This window comes from Rhinopithecus bieti, unplaced genomic scaffold (assembly GCF_001698545.2).
Source record: "Rhinopithecus bieti isolate Rb0 unplaced genomic scaffold, ASM169854v2 scaffold_3527, whole genome shotgun sequence".
Taxonomy (NCBI): domain Eukaryota; kingdom Metazoa; phylum Chordata; class Mammalia; order Primates; family Cercopithecidae; genus Rhinopithecus; species Rhinopithecus bieti.
The window spans coordinates 3,239,088-3,258,953 of NW_016804488.1; the positions used below are offsets into that span (position 1 = coordinate 3,239,088).

Sequence of the window (19,866 nt, forward strand, 5' to 3'; positions counted from 1 at the left end):
TTGAATCAGCAGTCTCTCCAAAGCCCCACTTTCTGCAGCGAAATTCTCTCGAAACTTATTTGAAGCATTAAGACTTTCCCTCATGGTCTCTTCTCACTCTCACCCTCATGGTCGCTGTTGGTGGGTACTACAATGAGGAAGCCAGGCTAAGGAGAGACACGCGACTCATCCCTGAGCCACGAGCCCAGACACAATAGTTGAACTTGGCCTGGGGCTGGGATCCCTGCTTTTGAGGAGGAAACCCACAAAGCACAGCCTGTCCCCACCGTTCCCTCCAAATCCATAAACCAGAAGGCCCTTACAGTCAAACAAGTTCAGGTTTTCTATGAAGTCAAACGTCTTCCTTTCTTCCAGTGCTTCTTTGAGCCTTTAATCTAGCAAGGCAGCTCTCAAGAGGAAAAGTGGGGTAAAGCATTTTCAAAGATGATTTTACCCTCTCTCCAACCCTTTGGGATTTTTCTCCCTCCACCCTCCTTCTCCATTTCACCCCCAGAGCTGACTGGGCAGGCACGCACCACACTCACTGTGAGGGCTCTGCTCCAATGCTGAGAAATGGCATGCAAGCATGCAGCAGGGCAGCTCCATGGGACCCCAGCTTCTCTGCTGAAAATAGGCTGCCTGGGAGGAGAGAAGCTGAGAAACCAGTTAGCAGAATTCTGCACCTAGACCTTGGTGGATACTCATGGGAGAAGCGGTGCATTCTGAATCTAGCAGGTGGGAGGCATGGAAGAAAAGTGGAGTGGAGACCTCTGGCCTGGGCAAGTAGAAGGAGGGCATCTCCAGGCACTGAGATGGGAAAGGTGTGGGAGATGATGAATGGGCAGGATGCATGTGCGCAGGTGGGAAATTCTAGAAGGCAGGACGCATGCACAGGTGGGATTCCAGAAGGCAGGAAGCATGGATACAGGTAGGAAACCACAGAAGGCAGGACACATGCGTGGAGGTGGTAAATTCTAGAAGGCAGGACGCATGCATGCAGGTGGAAAATTCCAGAGGGCAGGATTGTTCTCATCCCCGCCTGCTGATGCTGGTGACACTGTTATTTCAGGATGGGGAGGGAGTAGATCTGCTCTAACAACTGAATGTAATCACTCACCCCTCCCCCATCTTTAACGGGGTCCTGTGGATTCGGATTAATTAAGAGAGCCCTAGGTACTGGTTTTCCTCCTCTCTGCCTAGCACCCTGGAGGAGGCCCCATGGCCCATGACGGAGCAGCCATGTGCTGGTGTTAGAGGTGGACATCAGATAGTGCACACCTGCCTGCACCCTGCCTGCTGCAGGTCAAGTACCACGCAGATGGACACGAGTGGGCACAACAGCCAGGGAGGGCATCACGGCAGATGCGAGAGTTGAGCTCGGGACAGTGGTGGAAATTAGGAGTGGAGAAAGGAGGTAGGAGAAACAGCATAACAAAACCAGAGGCGAAGGCACACAGAACAGGCTGGGAGAACGCAGAGAAAATCAGGGTACCAAGGATGGGGTCGGGGGTAAAAACAAGGCTTTGTGTAACATTTATGACGGGCCACGTTCTCAGCTAAGCACTGACTTCCATTTTCCTTCTCATTCTTCCTAACAGTGTCGCTGAGGAGGAGCCTGGGGCTCAGGAATGTAAGCATCCCCAGTGTTTAGCTGCTGTGGTGGGGACTGAGGCCTTTGGACCCCATAGTGCCCCGGGAATAGAGACCAGTTGGGGTAAAGGCCAATGATATCCATCTTGACCACAAAGACTCTGAAGTAAAACAATCAAGTTTCATAGAGAGAGTGATACCCACATGTGCAAAATGTAACTCCTCTAATCCTCAAAACAGGGAAAAGCTACCAGGACATTTGTTCCCAAAAGACCATAAGAAATCAGAACCTCTACTTTACAAAGAAGTGCTACGTTAACAGACATATTAAATAAAAACTCTTGTTCTCTCACCTATAAAAGGGTGGAATGGGTCTAGACTCTACAATCTACAGGATGCCAAAATTTGTCAAACTCAAATGGTCTAGATGTTTACAAACACGTTAGTCAATTTTATATAAAATGTTGATTTTTTTTTTTTTTTTTTTTTTGAGATGGAGTTTTCACTCTGTCATCCAGGCTGGAGAGCAGTGGTGCGATCTTGGCTAACTGCAACCTCCACCTCCCAGGTTCAAGCGATTCTCCTGCCTCAGCCTCCAGAGTAGCTGGGATTATAGGCACTCACCACCATGCCCAGCTAATTTTTGAATTTTTAGTAGAAACAGGGTTTCATCATGTTGGCCAGGCTGATCTCAAACACCTGACCTCAGGTGATCCACCCACCTCGGCCTCCCAAAGTGCTGGGATTACAGGCATGAGTCACCATGCCTGGCCAAAATTTAGATTGTTATAAAATTCTTTAATGTATAATTATGAAATAGAATTTTAAATAATTTTGCTTTGATAAAAACAGATTTTTTTTCTACTGGTTTTTTTCTACTCTGGCTACACTCATCCTATATCACCAGAGCTTCTGTAAATCATCTCCAGGAGTTTTTCTTAGAAACTTTGTATAATTTGCAGAATTTGTCACTTTCAAAGCATTTTTCTTCCATTGGTTCTAAACACTGCAATAACTAGGTAATCATCATCTAATGCAATCATCTACATCAATCATGCCCACTCTGGACCCCTAGTCATCAGCTCGTTGGTCTATGAAGTAATCCATCAAAATAACCATTAACAGTACAAAGAGAGGGCACCTTTGAAATGTTACCCTCTTCTCTCCTCCATCCCGTCTTCAGGCCCACAGCTCTATTACCTCTGAAAGCATGAAATGCTTTAAATGTAGGTATTCAAGCAGAGTTTGTACTTCTTATCATAAATCTCATCGCATGTTATTACATTCCTCCATCTTCCTTTAATTGAAACTGTAACTTAAAAAAAATTAATCTTCTTTTCAACTTAGGACAGACTGTAACAGCCTGTTGATCCTGCTACTCCCTTGGTGAGACTGCTGCCAGGCTGGCCCCACTCTCCCGGGTGGGGGCAAAGAAAAAAGGAGAACCTATTTCATGAAGACAGTTGGAATGTCTGGCCTGCAGATTGTCTACAGAAGCACAGAGAAGCCCTCCGGCAGCTCTCCGTGGGAAAACACCCTAAAACCAGCTCCCTCTCAACCTCAGGAACTGAATTCTCTTGGGAGCTGCCAAGGCAGCAAGTTCTTTGTAAATTTTACCTTCTTTTTTTAATCATAAATTTCAAGGATGACCATAAGCAACATCTTGGTCGACTCTGCTCTCACCACTCATATATAAAACCTTTCTGAAAAGTTGAGTTAACTTCAAATGCTGGACAAAGACCAAAATAAATAAAATGAAAGGGGCTTTCCTGCACCGTTTCTTGTCTTCCACCTAAGCAGGTGCGCACACGGAAGAGATATCCAACGGCTGCCATTCTCCCTCCATTTCAGGGCAATCCTGTTCAATAGAAGCTCCAACGATCACAGCACATGATGAGCCTGCCAAGAGTCTCTCTTAGGGCAAGACAAGTAGAAGTGCTAGGGAACGCAGTCCCACAATTCTAATAACCAACCGCAGAGAGAACCATATAGATGAGTATCACGCCTAGGTTTCCCACGCCCACCCCCATCTGTGAAGTCAAACAGCCTGTTGTCGATACCAGAAGAGACAAGTTTGTACATCACAAAAGATACGCAAGTCCCCAATCTAATTATGCCAGCCACTTTAGAAGGAGAGCAAAGATAGCAGACACTCTGGGCAACAAATTACCCTAGGTCTCAGCATCAAGCCTGCACTCATCTCCTGGGTCCCAAAATAACTCACCACTGGTCAGAAGGATGGATGGGCCCTTCCAAATCACAGCCTGGGCTGTCTGAGGACAGCTCTCCCAGGAATCATCTCTACCCACCTATGACGAGAATGGAGTCAACAAATAAGGGTACACTCTGAGGGTCCACAGTGGCTTGCTTGGCCCCCAAGCCTGCAAATCAGACTCGTCAAGAATTAATGAAGGCAGTGGGGACCGAGAGCTCGCTGACCTACGAGACAGGCGCCACGCCCCGGCCTTGGCTTGCCTTGGACACTGCCCTCCTCACCACTCCTAACCCTCTGTATCAGGCCAGAGCTCAGACTCCAGGTAGACCCACAGCCATGTCCAAACCAGATGCCCAGGACCTCAGCAGGAAGAAATCCAATCCAGAAAGAAAGAAAAAAGGAAGGACACCGCTTTCCTAGAAGCCTAGAAAGAGGTTCAGATACAGAGAGAAAGCAATCTACAGAAGCTGTGTCTGAAACAGCAAAACCCTGGAAACAAGCCAAATGTCCATCAAGAAGTGGATGAATGAGCCAACTGGGATGCATCTATACAATGGAACACTACTCAGCATTAAAAAGGAGTGAACTATTGATAGATGAATCTCAAAATAAATAGCCAGAGGCCAGATAAAATAAATTGATTCCTTTATGCAACACTCTAGGAAATGCAAGCAATCTATACTGAGAGAAAACAGATCAGTGAAAGGGTGGGAAAGAACTGCAAAGGGGCACCGGGAAGTGTGGGAAGTGATGAATATTTTCATTACCTTGGTTACTTGATGATGGTTTCACATATGTCAAAATGCATCCATTTGCACATTTTAAATATGTGCAGTTTATTCTGCTCAATGTATTATATCTAAATTGAGCTGGTTAAAAAAAAAGAATGAAAACAATTTGGGGGCAGGAGGATATCAAGGAATTTGGTGTGACCAGGAATTTGGTGTGACCAAGAACAAGTGGTGTGATTCTCCTTATTTGTGGTACAGTTAAGGGCTTTAAAGTCACCTCAAACACTGAATTACTGAATGGTGAGTCTTTGGCCCTAGGGGAAATACAGAGTTAGGTTTCTATGAGCTGATCACATTTTCAACAACCAATCAATACGTAACCTCGTTTTATGTGTTACTGTTTAAAGACACTTTCCTTAAATAAACTGTTGAGATATCTCACTGGTTGATCAAGGATGCCAAGGGGCATGAATGACACCTGACCCAAGCTTCCCGGCGCAATCCAGTGAGGAGAAGTTCATACACCACAGAGTCAGGGTGTGCAGGTTAAGTGCCCCAAGTGAGGCAGAAACAAGACAATAAGAACTCCACAGAAGAATGCGAGAGGGCTCTTCTATGCGGAGGACAGTGAAGCCAAGTTATTGGGGGGGAAAAATAAGGGGCTACAAAAATAGAAAAGGATAAATAGAACCAGGGAGGCTCAAGTTACAGAAGCCAAAAGTTGAGAGGATGTCAAAAAAGGAAGGCTGAGGCAACATCAAGGTACGTAAGAGTTTCTGAAAGGACTTTCCTTCGGGAAAGCTATGGGACCTTGAGGAGCAAAACGGTTGTGTGGCACAACTGTAGAAGTTTCCTGCCCTTGGAAAGAGAAAGGCGAAAGGCATACCATTCTTGGTTAGTTTGTGAAAGTTTTTTAGTTCAAACTCTCCTATAAATGGGAAAGAACCATGCATCGGAGCATCTGGGCAGAGAAATGGTCTCTACCCTTAGCCAAGCTCTATGTCGCTAAGGTAGATTGGTGTCATGATAATGAGCCCTCCCCTGACTGCATCCCAAGGGTAAGCAGGGCCATGAGAGTTGCCCTCCTGTGTGAGTAAGAGCCCAGCAAGAGCTGTACCATCACAGCTGGGCCAGTCTCCAAGGGCCGTGAGCAGGAGGCAGAGCTCTTTCCTTGAGGCCGAGCCCTGCAAGGCAGAAGCTGCTGCATGCACACTGAGTTTGGGGATGTGATGCTTTGAACCCCAGGAAACCCTTAAAACTTCTCCCATGAGAACAAGACAAGTAATCAAAAATGGGGACAGAGGAAAGCTAAGCTATGGTCCCCCAGGAATCACAGGAATGAGGGAAACACTCGGAGGTCTCTTTGGGCCCAAGAGCTAATGAATAGACACTGAGACCATTAGGACCATTTGCATATTTCTGCCTCTCCCTCCTTGACCCCAAAACAAACAGGGCTGGCTTTTAGAGGCAGTGAGCAGTTAAGAATGGTGGGAGGGGTGCCCTGAGGGCCCAGCTGATTCTCCCAAGTCTAGTGCCAAGGTCACTACAGGGTCTGTGATTCCCACCTCAGGCCCCATCACATCCAGGCCTGGGTGCCTTCATCTAGACTCTGTGCAAACTGAAGTCTACTCTGACAATAACTAGTTCTTCTCAGACTCTATTATTTTGTTTTGTAGCATCTTTCTGGAACCCCAGGGGATTGGGCTTCAACTGTTAGGTCAAGCAAAACCTGAGTTCTTAATAGGATATCTTTCTACCAGAAATACATTCCTTGCAGACAGGAGCTGGGGCCATCTTGTGACCACGTTGCCCCAGCACTTGGACAGTGTCAGGTACCAAATGGGTGCACACGTTCACTCATTCACTTGATGGACACGAGGGAGCCCATCTGAGAGTCCCAAGTCAAGGAAAGGTTTCATGGCTTAGTTGGAAACTACTTACTTCCCAGAGCACTCCCTGGAAGGCCATGCCTCATTCAATACCTGCTGACACCTCGAGGGACTCAAACTTGTCAAATGGGGCCACAGATGGCCACAGACTCAGCGTCTCCCTCCTGGAGGATGAAGGAGGCACCCCACCGAGTGGAGCCACCACACAGGTGGACCTGCTCCATAAGCTGCCAGTGATCATCAGATTTCAAGCCAAAAACACAAAGACTAAGTGGGAAACGAAGTTTTGTTTCAATGCCATGTTTATGCCTAGCAGTCCCTAATCAGGCAATTGGAATGGAGAGGCTGGGAAGGAGAGTTCCCTTTGAATGACACGGCCAGTAAGAAAAGGCAGGAAGCGCAAGGCTGTCAGGTGATCCAGGAAGTGGGCGCTGGGGCTGCTGAGAGATGGCTTTTTGCCATTTTCAGATATGTCTCTTCATCACTGTAAAGCCTTGCCAGAAAGAAAACTTGTCCCAAATCTCGAGGAATCTGAGCATCACTCAGAACAAATCTACGTCACCAATGAAGGATCTTGGGCAATGCACAAAGGGGCAGGAGGGTCCAAGGAGGGCAACCGCCTGCCTGTGAGCACAGCATTCCCTGACGCAGCATCGCAGGGCCGCCTTCCTGCAGCTCACACATCTGCCTGATGGTTCAGGCACTGCACATCATCTGCAATGAGCAAGAGGCAAGACGAGGGCCCCAGCTGCCCTAGAGCCCTGCCCTGGGTCTCAGGCATGGAAGGGTCTGTAGAGCTACCACCAGTCACAAAGAGGTGGCTTTTTCTCTGATCCATTCTGAGATAGGGAGGTCTGCTACCTTCACTTACCTACGCTGTGAGGAGGAGGGTAAAGGACCTGTTTTACAAAAGACAGTCCATCCCAACAGCACAGCCCACTCACCCGGCAAGGCAGTGGATGTTGGGGGAGGTCACAGTTCATGCATGACCAGGGCGGGAGCTGCAGGAGGCTCCAGCTCCCCCTCCTCACTGGCGCCAGGACCCACTCTATGCAGGGGCACAGACTCTCAGATAAAAAGCAACGGCAGTGTGAGCTGTCTGGCGAGAAGAAGGAAAATGTCCACATGCGCACCTTTTGAATTTAGAAGGGGATGTGTAAAATGTCATTCAGCATCTAACACAAAGCTAACACAAGGCAGACATTTGGGAAAAGACAGCCCAGAAACTTCCTACCAAGGGTGTGGATATGAGGGAAGGTGACCGGCAGGACCCAGGTCCCCCAGCCTCCCTTCAGGCCTTTGACCTGGGCTGAACTGTGTTCCCAAACATTCCTGTGTTAAGCCCTAACCCCCAGCACTTCAGAATGTGACTGTATTTGGAGACAGAGTCTTTACAGAGGTCACTAAGTTAAAACCAGGTCACAAAGGTGGGCCCTAATCCAATACAACTGGTGTCCTTACAGGACACAGACAGGTCCAGAGGGAAGAGCAGGTGAGGACGCCACGAGAAGACAGCCATCTGCAAGCCCAGGAGAGAGGCCTCAGGAGGAACCAACTCAGCTGTCACCTTGACCTCAGACTTCCAGCCTCCAAAACTGGAAGAAAACAAGTTTCTGCTGTGTAGCCAGCCAGTCTGCGGGATACTGCGGGGAAGCCCGAGCTAACAGCATCCTCCCCTCTGCAGGCAAAGGCTCTGGCAGGTCTGTGTGATGAAGCCGTTCTGGCCTCAGCTTCCTGCCTGCATCTGCAGCTACCATCTCGGACCTGCCAACGGCACTGTAAGAATGCCATACACAGGGCCAACCAGGGTAAAGAGAAGGTCCATTCCCAGAAAGGGCCACCTGAGGCTGACATGCCAAGGGAAGGCAAGGGCGCCAACACTGCCCCGGGCCTCTGTTAGTTACAGGGTCCCCAATCTCAGTGCTGACTGAGGCAGGGGCACACTAACACACACATCAGCAACAAGGCACGGGTCAAGACCCTCCCACACTGTGTTCTAGCCCACCTTCAGAACAACAGCTACCAACTCCTGAGGCTCACGAGGGGCGCCCAGAGTGACCCGGGAGGCAGGCAGCGTTACCCCCACCGCATGGAAGGGCAGAGGGAGACCACTGAGGCCCAGAGGCATGCCCGCAAGGAGAGTCTGCACAGCCTGGCTCTGCTGCGGCCCAGGCCCTCCCGTCCCTACCCGACTCAGCCGGGTGTTCCCAGGCAGAGCCGAGTCAAGGAGGAGAGGGAGAGATGGGAGACTCCCTTTGGGAACCCTGGAATAAAGGTTCTAGTATCAAGCCTCTACCTACGGTGACACGCATTCACTGACCACCTTAATCAATACTGAAGAGGCAACTCTCCTGCAAAGAAAGGTGCTAGTGACTAGTGTCACGTACAGGGCTTACCTGTCAGGAGTTGGCTCCGTAGCGCTGTCTGCTGGGGCAGCCACCCTGGCTTCACTGAGAGGACCCAGGTGAGGAGCTGGCTGCCGGTCACTGGGCTGCTGGTCACCAAGCCACCAGTCACTGGGCCTGCAGCTGCTGCTTCCTGCTCAGCATCGTGGTCAGCGCCAAAGCTGGAAAGTCAAAGGGGCCATCACTGAACTTCCATAGAATTTATACAAATGAACTTATATTCTGAGCCCAGGAATAAAACTTTTAAAACAGACATGAAAGAATATTTTTTTTCCAAGAAGATCATTTAAAAGAGTGTTCTGAAAAACAAAACAAGGACGTGACTCCATAAGATGTAGGTTTCCAGTTGCCACGTGATGCCCAGAGACAGAGGACAGAGGGAAGATGCCCTGGGCTCTCCGCTCACTGCCCACACATCTCTATGTCTCCAAAGCATGCTGCCTCCAAGGCAGGCAGGGTACAAAGCACACAGACCTTTGCCCTGTAGCAAGGCAAAGTTCCCTAGAATTCACTTCGGGCCCAGGTCAGGGTCCTCCCAGGCTACAACCCTTCAGTCTACCCAGCAGGGACCTGCCTCCATGTCAGACCCGGTCCCAGCCCACAGTGCCTGCTACTGTTCTCAGCAGAGACCCTGCTGGGCACTCTGCATGGCGCACATGTGTTCCACGAGAGGGGTGCAGAGCAGGCAGACCTGGGGTTCCAATTCTGGCTCTGATCTTTGATTCATCATTCAAGTCCTATGAACTGAGAGCTCAAGGCACGGAGCTCTCAGTTCACAGGTGTGTTCCAGGTGTGGAGAAGAGGGTGGAGACCAATTCAAACCCCTGCCAGAGGAGACCTTGTAGTGACCTGGGCAACTCACTGGTCTTCCCAGGCTCTGGTCCCACTGCAGAGCATGGGGATGAAACCCACCTCACTGAGGATTTTAATACCCTGCATTGGAATGCCACTGGATTTCAACACGTTTAAATGAAACACACAGAGAATGACTTAGCAGTGTGACTGGTGTGCAGCAAGGGTGCCATCCAGGAGCCTCCTATCGCTGTTGTGCTGGAGGAGGTCCCCTGCCTACAACATGGCTGCTCTCAACGGAACCCTCCATGAAGGAGTCAGAAGCTATATTTTCCTAATTGTTAAATAATGATGAAAATGAAACCTGTCCCTGCCTCTTACCTAACATCAAGAAGTCCTGGGCCCAGAAATAAGAAGACTAGTGCGCAACTATAGTCATCAAATGGCTGTTTTTTAAAGCAGGTCCTGTAGAACATGCTTGCTAAGAATCCAGGTTCCAGAGAGTCTTGGTTCATCTCCAGATGCCACCCCTTAGCGGCTGATGTCTGGGCAAATTACTGAGTCATTGGGGCTCAGTGTTCCCAGCTATAAAATCAGTATGAAAATAGTATCTCTCTCACGGAGCTTTTATTAGGATTAAATGAGCTAATGCATGTAAAGGCTTAGGACAGGGTTCAACGTATAGCAAATGTTAAACAAATGTATAGTCATCATTAACTACAACATGCCAAATAATCCTCCCATTTTCAGGTATGAAACACACCAGCCACCTGCAAGCTATGAAGCTTGCCAATGTTTACAGGGGATGCTGGTCTTTTTAGGACCAAAAGGGGAGATATGTGATACACGATTATGAGACTGATCAAAGTTGAACATCACCTGCCTATGCAAAAGCATTTTATTAAGGGTATCTGCTTTAACCCTTTTAAAGAATTTGGAAAGTATCAAGATAACTGTGTCGACTAGAATATTTCTAAGTTCTAGTAACTTAATGACTACAAGATAAGAAAAAAGGGTGCATGGTCAAACAGGTATAAGGGTCTGTAACATGGCAATGGGAACACTGGGAAATGGACTTAGGCTCACCATCACAACAGCATATGAATCACCCCTAATTCTCATATCCTGATGTGTGTCCCATCTCTAGAGCCTAATCTTTTCCTCAGTTCTGATTCAAATGCCCAGGACCACGTCCTAATGAATCTTCAGGCATGTGGCTTCAAACGTAAGACATGTGCTTGAAAGGTTTGCTTTTTCTCATGGACACGATAAATTAAATATATCATTGAGGTAAAGTGAAATATACTTGTCTTATCAAACCCATCACCACTTCATCCATTTTTGTCCACTTTCTAGGAAGTTGATGTTAGTCTTTACAGTTGACAAAATAAAGACAACATGATCTCTGAACCTGATAAACTGAAGAGTTAGTAAGATACAATACCTCCTCAATAACCTCAGTGCTCGCCCATCAACACACAGGGGAAAGCCTGCTGCAAACACAACCTCTCGGCTCTGTTTACAGTGGCCTCACCTGGCACCGACACCCAGACCACCAACACCCGAGAGTAGACCAGCACGCTTCACACGCTGACCCGGACCACTGGACAGAAGTTACAGAGTCTAAAGGGCTCACTCAGCTATTTCCCTATCAGTTAGGAGAGATTTCTTAAGCAGTTTCCCGTTAGATATGACTTAAACTTGAGATCTTAAAGAATATATTAACCTGGGGAAAAACAAATAATGTCTTAACTTACTTTCAAAATATCCCAGAAACAAAGGGCCTTTTGATTTCTGTTTAGTATCTTTGATATCTTCCAAAAATTCCTGAGCTAATATAAAGTTTTCCTTCTGTCTAGCTTTCTCACACTAAATATTTAGAGTAATAACAGTGACTATTTAGACACTCAACAAATCCTAACTTTCATGACGAGGGTATTCAGCCTGTTCAGCCACAAAGAGCTCCGGAGTGAAGTCTAGGCCTTCTCAGAAGGGGAAAGAATACTTTTAGTTAAAAAAAAAAAAAAAAAAATTAAGCTCCATATTGTACTGATATCAGAGACTTAAAGATGACTGTGTTTTCCCAGAGTAAGAGGGTGCTTATGAAGACAAATTGAGAAATATGCAAACAGAATGGAATTAAAAGGAACATTTCTAAAAAGTAATTATAAAATGTCAGAATGCTATTGCAAGGACCTGTGGACAGCTTAAAGCTGAAACAACAATTAACTATGAAATACAGGCCGGGCACAGTGGCTCAGGCCTGTAATCCCGACAATTTGGGAAGCCAAGGCTAGAGGACTCCTTGAGCTCAGGAGTTCGAGACCAGTTATGGCAATATAGTGTGACACTGTTTCTACAAATAAAAACCTTTTTTAAAAAATTATCTGGGTGTGGTGGTGGGTGCCTGTAGTCCCAGCTACTCAGGAGGCTGAGGTGAGAGGATCGCTTGAGCCCAGGAAGTAAAAGCTGTAATGAGTTGAGATCACACCAATGCACTCCAGCCTGGGTGAGAGAGTGAGACTCTGCCTCAAAAAAAAAAAAAAGCCAAACTTCACACCACTTTTATCAGGTGTATGTTCTGGCATCTTCATTCGGTAATGCAAATCCAGCAGCCACAGCTCCTTTCCTGGTAAAGATGATAGAACAGGAGGCCCACAGAAGCAGGCAGCAGATGGAAGCAAAAACAGAAACCATCCCACCTCGTTGCCAACAACATCCCTCGGCACCTATGGCGGACCGGTTCCAGGACCCCAGAAACACCAAAATCCATCAGAGGATGCTCCAGTCCCTGTTATAAAATGGCGTAGTATTTGGATATGACCTACACACTTCCATTCACTTTAAAACATTTCCAGATTAATTACAATACCTGACACTACGTAAATGCTATGTAAATAGCTTTTATGCTGTGTTGTTTTGATTTGAATTATTTGTTTTACTGTTGTATTTGATTGTTTGGGGGGTGCATATTTTTATCCATGGTTAGTTGAATCCAAGGATGTGGAACCCACAGATGCACAAGCTGTGGAATAGGAGAGCAGCTATACTTTCAAATCACCAAACATACAGAAAGGCTCAGCAGGAACTCAGCTGCCAGAGACCCATTCATCTGGCCCAATGCTAGGAAGGCCCTTCCTCCCTCACTAACCTGTCCACCAGCAGACACCAGGAGAGGGCCATAGAGACAGTGAATGGCCAGGGGGCAGAGCACGGACACCTCAGGAGCAGCTTCTGAATTGCCACCATCAGTGAAACCAACAAAACTTAGCCAAAATGTGTAAACAGGCCCAGATTCCACCTGGGTCTCAATTTCAGGTTCTAGCTGGACCAACAGGCCCAATAATCCTTAGTGCGGGGCCTCCAGGAGCCACCAGCCAAGCAAGCACAAAGATGGGTTAGCCAGAGAGCGTGCTTCCCCCTATGGCCATGCAGGCCAGAAGCACAGGGAAGCCAGAGGCTGCCTACCTGAAAGAGGTAGCACACTGCTCCAAAACTAGCCAAAGGCCAGCAGAGTGGAGAGAGGCAGAGGAGAACACATGCACAGAACAGCGACTGAGCAGAAAACCTACAGAAAAGACCACACTCACAATAGCTTACATACATAGGTATGCATATTTTAGGCTAGCCCTAAGAATAATCTTATACAAACCATAAAATATTACAGCACTTACTTAGAAGATATAAAAATACCTAAATGAATGGAAATACGCTAAGTTCTCAAATGGAAAGATTAAACATCATAAGGATTAATTCTCTTAAAAGTAATATAAATATCCAAAACAACTTTATAAATGAAATGCAGTATGTATCTATCTAAATTCAGGCAGTTTTTTCTTAGAACCAGTGGAATACTCCTAAAACTAACAAAATAAGTGGTAAGATGGTCAATCACAGAGCATTAAGGGAGAATTACTTATCATTTAGCAAAATGCACCCTAAAGCAAAAGTAGTTACAACAGTGTGTACTTGGCACAAAAATAAATGCCACTGCTCATCCAGAAGAGTCAAATCTGCAAACACAAACATGAGTATTTTTATCATGGCACCACGTGCTACACAAGCTACACTGAAACAAGAGTGGGCACGTGTCTTCACTCCATAACTGAGCATACAAGATCCCTGGGACTAGAATCCCACGGCTCGCAGCCATTCCTGACTCTCCAGATGATGCCACCCAAGATGGTGGTGACAGCTATGATAACTGTACTCAGGGCAATAGCAGCCACCCTTGATTGACAACCTATTACCTGTCAGAATCTTATCAAATGCTTTACAATCTCTCACGGGAGGGTTTTTTGAAGATCAAATTGAAGGCAGTGAAGGCCTGTGAGACACAAAACATAACATGCAAAGATTGGCGGTTTTTAATTAAGAACAACTAGATGTCAATCCTTTGAGGCAGCAGTGTTACCCCATTTTACAGATGCAGAAACCAAGGCTAGGAGATGGTAATTATACGCCAAGGCCACACAGTTATCAATGGCAGAGCCAAGATGCAAGTCAACAGCTACCTGGATGTATGAATCTCTGCCACATAGTTTGTGATTTTAATAAAATATAATTTGTATGATAAGGAAAAAAAAATAGAAAACTTTTGCAATAATTGTAAAGTTTCTCTTCATTTTGATTCTTTCAATCACTTGCTGGAACAGATTTTTCATTTCCTTTTAGGGAAAAGAGAATCTACAAGAGTGAGCCTGAAATCCAAAGCACAGAAGAAAACAGAATTTCTTTTAAAATCCCCTGCATGCCAGGAATTAAAGATTTTAGTGATGAGATATAAATAAGGAACCCCCTTAACCTGAAAAAAGGCATCTATCCAAAACTTCCAGCAGGCAAGTGGCACACATAATGAAGCAGCACAAATGACGTCCCCACTAAAATTAGGGCCAGAAAGCTCACAATGGCAGTATCAGCCATAACTGTTCTAGGGGTCTAGAAAATATAGTGAAGTAAGAAACAGAAACAAGGTGTAAATGTTGAATTGAAAAAGATTTTTAAAAACCATCTGATATGGTTTGGTTCTGTGTCCCCACCAAATCTCATGTCAAATTGTAATGCCCAGTGTTGGAGGTGGAGCCTGGTGGAAGGTGACTGGACCGGGGTGGTGGATCCTTCATGAATAGCACCATCCTCGTGGTGCTGTTGTGATGGAGTTCTCACGAGACATGGTTGTTTAAGTGTGTGGCACCTCCCCCCACTTCTCTTCCTCTTCCTCCAGCCATATAAAACATGTCTGCTTCCCCGTCGCCTTACACTTTGATTGTAGGTTTCCTGAGGACTCCTCAGAAGCCGAGCAGATGCTGCCATGCTTCCTGTCCAGCCTGCAGAATCAGGAGTGAATTAAACCTCTTTTCTTTATGAATTACCCAGTCTCAAGTATTTCTTTATAGCAGTGCAAGAACAGACTAATACACTATTATTTACAGATAAAATGTAAGACCATGCACTGAAAAATAATTAGAACCGATCTGAATGTTTAATAAGATTGAGATCCCAGAGCAAGCTACAAACCCTCCCCAGCCCTTCTGCACAGCAGCTCCAAGACACCTAGGAAGTCTAATGGTGAAAATTATTTAATTCGCAGAAGCAACCAAAACAACACACTTAAGAATATACACGAGACCCTTTGAAGAAAATAAAAAATGTTTGAGGAACCCAAAAGAAGATCAGAAGGGTCAGAAACGCACCATCTCCTTTAAAGGGAAGCCCTCCCATTGCTGACTGCCACTCCACCTCCACATCAGTGAGTTAAAGCAAAATCATCCCAAGGAAGGCTCTGTCTTCAAGGAACTCAGCTTGCTGATTTACAGATACAGGAACAGACATGTCCATCCAAGAATACGGTAAGAGAATGCAGCCAGAGGTGAATGATGACACATAAATTAAAAATAAGATCATGGATAGCTGGCAACTTATGCTCACTAAGATCCAACGGTCATATCCTCACCTCCCATATGTGCCTTAAACATTACAAGAACTACTGAACTACTAAGAGATAGTACAGAAAAATAATGTTATAAAATCGGAGTGAGGAAGATCTTCATAAGCAAGATTCTTAACCTAGAAGCCATGAAGGAAAAACTAACTTCTGTTCATCAAAAGATCCTATAGACAAATCAAAAGACAGGCAAAAAGCCTTGGGACAAAATATTTCCATTACCACGCAGCCAACAATCTGCATTTAATCTCTTCTTTATTGAAATAAGAGATAGGATATAAGCAGCCCAACATAAAAATGGGGAGAGGACAGAAGCAAACAATTTGCAAAACAGACATGTGAAACACGCTAAACTTCACTAGGAACCAGGGAGACATAGACAAACACATGAGCTATAATCAATAGTTGAAAATTAAAAGGACTGGGACTACCCAGAGTTGAGGATGGCCTGAACAACAACAGAGCTCCCCTAAACCAGAGATGGGATCACACTGCACAGGCATGGGGAGGCCTGCTGGAGCGGGAGCAGCAGTTTTCAGACTTTAGTCTTAGGCACAGGCATCCTACTTGGAATAGCTTATCCTACAGAAAGGCTCACATGCATGCACACGTGTACATACACACATACACACACAGAATGATTACTACACACTTAATACAGAAAAACTGGAAGCAACCTAAATGTGCCTGCCCAAATCCCTCCTCTCCCCCAGTTCATGGCACCCACCAAACTGCACAAGGCAGAAACAAGAGTTGTCCATTCCTAACTTTCTCTTCTGCCTTCTGTCCATGCAATCTGCTAGCCCAGCTCGTTGGCTGCAGAAGCATCTGAGAGCCATCCACTCCCTTCCATCTCTGCTGCCAACTCCAGGCCTTTGCCCCTCATCTGAACTGGGACTCAGCTGTCCTGTCTCTAAGCATCCTCACTGCTTCCCATTCAACCAGTCCTAGCTCTGGGGAGCCCTTGAGATGACACCATTGCCCTCTGTACTTCAAATGCACCCAACTTTTCAGCGACAGCTGCCAGGCCTGACCCGTGTGCTCCTGCCTCCTCTCCAGGCTGCCCAGACACCGCTGTCCCATGCTGGAGTCACCTCGCTCACCAGCCTGGCCTCCTCCAGGTTCTCAGACTCTATCCTCCCTCATGGCCTTTGCATGCTCTCTGCCTTGTATTTGGAATTTTTTCAAACACCCACGGCCCCGGATGCCTTCCACCTTCCCCTGCCGGTAGCCTCCACAGAGCATCAAGGCTCCCCATCCACCCTGTCCTGCCCTGTCCACTCTGAGGTATCAGGCCGCCTGGCCCACTCCAGACTCTCTCCACACAGGTCTATAGCTCAGCCCTTGGCTGCCTCTTCTTCTGGAGAACACATTAGGCTTGCTAGCGCTGTTCTTCTTCCTGCCAACTTTTTTTGTGTCCCTTTCCCCAAGAAGAGGTAGCTCTGAGGCCGAGGACCCTATCTGTCCTGATTACTGCTATATCCCATCTCTGAGCACAGGGCCAAGTGGCTCAAATCTTTGCTGAACTCATGGAAAAAATGCCTGGACAGGAGCCGACTTAAATATAGTAGAGCACAGTACTCCTCCAGCATGGGAAGCAGCCTGGAAGGCATGCAAAAGCTGTAAAGGAGCCACGGGGACATGCGCTCTGGTCTGTGGGAGGCGGCTGTGAAAGTGGCTCGGAACCCAGCCTCCACCAGCTGGGGTGGGGGCAGTCTGCACAAGCGCTCAGCCACTCTCTGCCTCAATTTCCTCAACTGTAAACTGAGAACAAAACAGTACCAACCTCATGCAAGGATGAAATGATGCAATTCCCACGGAGTGCTTCACACAGCACTGACAGAAGGCAAGTATTTAACAAAGAAGGCAAAGAGCTAAGCACCAAGAATAGGCAACACTGCCATAAAAAGGGGAAAGCAGCATATCTGTGAGTGTCTGCACCCAGGAATTCCAAACAGAGAAAATGAGAGAAACTATCTGCAAAATACTCATCTGACAAGAGATTAATAACCAGAATATATAAGGAGTTCAAACAATTCCACAGCAAAAAAAACAAGTAATCCGATTTTTAAAATGGGCAAACCGTGAACAGACATGTCTAAAAGAAGACATACAAACAGCCAACAGCTGTTTCCAAAAAATGCACAACCCTAATATTTATCAGGGAAATACAAATCAAAACCACAACAAGATATCATCTTACCCCAGTTAAAATGACTATTATCAAAAAGGAAATAATGGATCCTGGGGAGAATGCACCAAAGGGGACCCCTTGTATTCTGTCGGTGGGAATGTAAATTAGTGCAGCCCCTACGGAGAACAGCATGGAAGTTCCACAGAAAACTAGAAATAGAACTATTATATGATTCAGCAATTCCACTGCTGGGTATACACCCAAAAGAAAGGATCTGTATCAAAAAGACACCTGCACTCCCATGTTTACTGCAGCATTATTCACAAGAGCCAAGATATGGAACCAATCTAAGTGTCCAACAACAACGAACTCATTAAAAAAAGGTGGTACATATACACAGTGGAGTGCTATTCAACCATAAAAAAGGAGTGAAATTCTATCATTTGCAACAGCATGCATTAACATGGAAGACATTATGTTAAGTGAAATAAGCCTGGCATAGAAAGACATATGACACGTTCTCACTCATGTGCAAGCTATAAAGCGGACCTCATGAAGACAGAGAGTAGATTGGTGGTTACCAGAGACTGGGAAGAGTAGGGGGTATGGAGGATTAAAAAAAGTTGATGAATGGGTACAAATACATGGTCACCTTATTGATTTATGTAATACTAGGCCTTATTCTGCTCATTCTTGAAATAAGTACACTTAATTAAATAAATCAATAAAGTGACTACAGTCTACAATATTGTACACTTCAAAATAGCAAGAAGAGAAGAATTTGAATGTTTCTAAAGTTAAGACAAATATTTAAAGTGGTGGGTATATCAAATACACTGATTTGACCTTTAGAATTACATGAATGCATTAAATTACCTCATGTACCTTGAAACTATGTTTATCTATTATGCATCAATAAAAAAGTAATTAGTTAATTCCACAGAACAAAAGAGCCAAAAGAACCCTAAACACCGACCTCGGAGGAGGGCCATGAGAAGTGAAGTGGGAATTTCACTCTCTACAGACTTCTGGGTTTGACTATTTAAAATAAAGATCACAAATTACTCATGCAACTTTAAAACTTTAAAATGTATCTAAGAAAGAATGTTTTCATCCAGTTTCAGGCAAAGGGTTCTATATGCTTCTCCTCACACAAAAACCTATACTCAGGGTCCCTTGTGATCTCCCTCTGTCCTTGTGGAGGGCTCCCCCTCCCTTTCTAGGAATTCCAGAGAAATCACTGCTCTATACCTAAACACAATGAGGCTATTAAGTGCTTGAGGCCAAGTCACATGAATATTAACTGCACAGGCCTTTTTCTTCTATACGGGCAGCTTCTGGAAATACTGAAGGACTTTGCCCTTCTATTTTCTTTTCTTTTTCTTCCGTTCTTTTCCTTTTCTTCTTCCCTTAAAGCAGTTTTTTAAAAAGTTAAAGGAGTTTAAAAAAAAAAAGGAGTTAAAGAAAAAAAGATACACCTCAAAGTAAAGAGGAAAGACATTCTTGCTTGTGGAGGAAACAATGTAATCGTAATTGTTAAAACTATGTGAGGAGTAATAGTTTGGAGTGAAGAGGCGTGCACAGTTGATTAAGATCTCTCCTCTCCTCAATGAAGAAAGCTGTGGGGAAACAGTCAATGTGCTTTGGATGCTTTATCACCACCCCCAAACAGCCAGTTATCAACATTAGCCCATCACCAGCACACACCCCAGAGCCCAGGAGGGCCTGGCATTCTATTCTAAAGATGATGACATCTTTTCATTCTCTATATCATTAGTACATTCAGTAAGTAACTACTGTGTGTTCTACGTTTTCAGGGCAACATCTATATAAACATGTATAAGGAAAACCAATCCTCAACTCAGAAAATCAAGAATTTAGCAAAGACAATAGAAACATAGGGTTCCTACGAATAGGAAAGGTTGGTAAACAATGATTAATGGCTCTGAAATGCATCACTATCATACAGTAGGCAGGTCTCACAAGATTGAAAACTGACACAGGGTATGGACATATTAAAAATGACTTTATCTAGCAATGGAATCTAACTTTTCTGCAGTACTGTTTTTTAATGAGTGTGCATGATCTCCTGTATTGAGTTCTCTTGGTCTCCCGCACAGACTGGTGCAACATCCTCCCAGGTACCCACTGCCTGGCCACCGGGAAGTCCAAAGCAGGAGTACCAAA

General features: G+C 45.6%; 1 protein-coding gene across 4 annotated transcripts in view; it reads right to left on the minus strand.

Annotated features, from left to right (window-relative positions):
- The window catches only part of GRB10 (growth factor receptor bound protein 10), a 171,266-nt gene extending 162,291 nt beyond the window's left edge, over positions 1-8,975 (minus strand). For 3 of the 4 annotated variants that reach the window (XM_017868598.1, XM_017868599.1, XM_017868597.1), the window contains exon 1: positions 8,801-8,970. The gene's annotated coding sequence lies outside the window, so the exon portion shown is untranslated. Of the gene's footprint in view, positions 1-8,800 lie in introns of all 4 variants that reach the window. The other variant, XM_017868596.1, reaches the window with a different exon arrangement.
- Between the last annotated feature and the right edge of the window lie 10,891 nt (positions 8,976-19,866).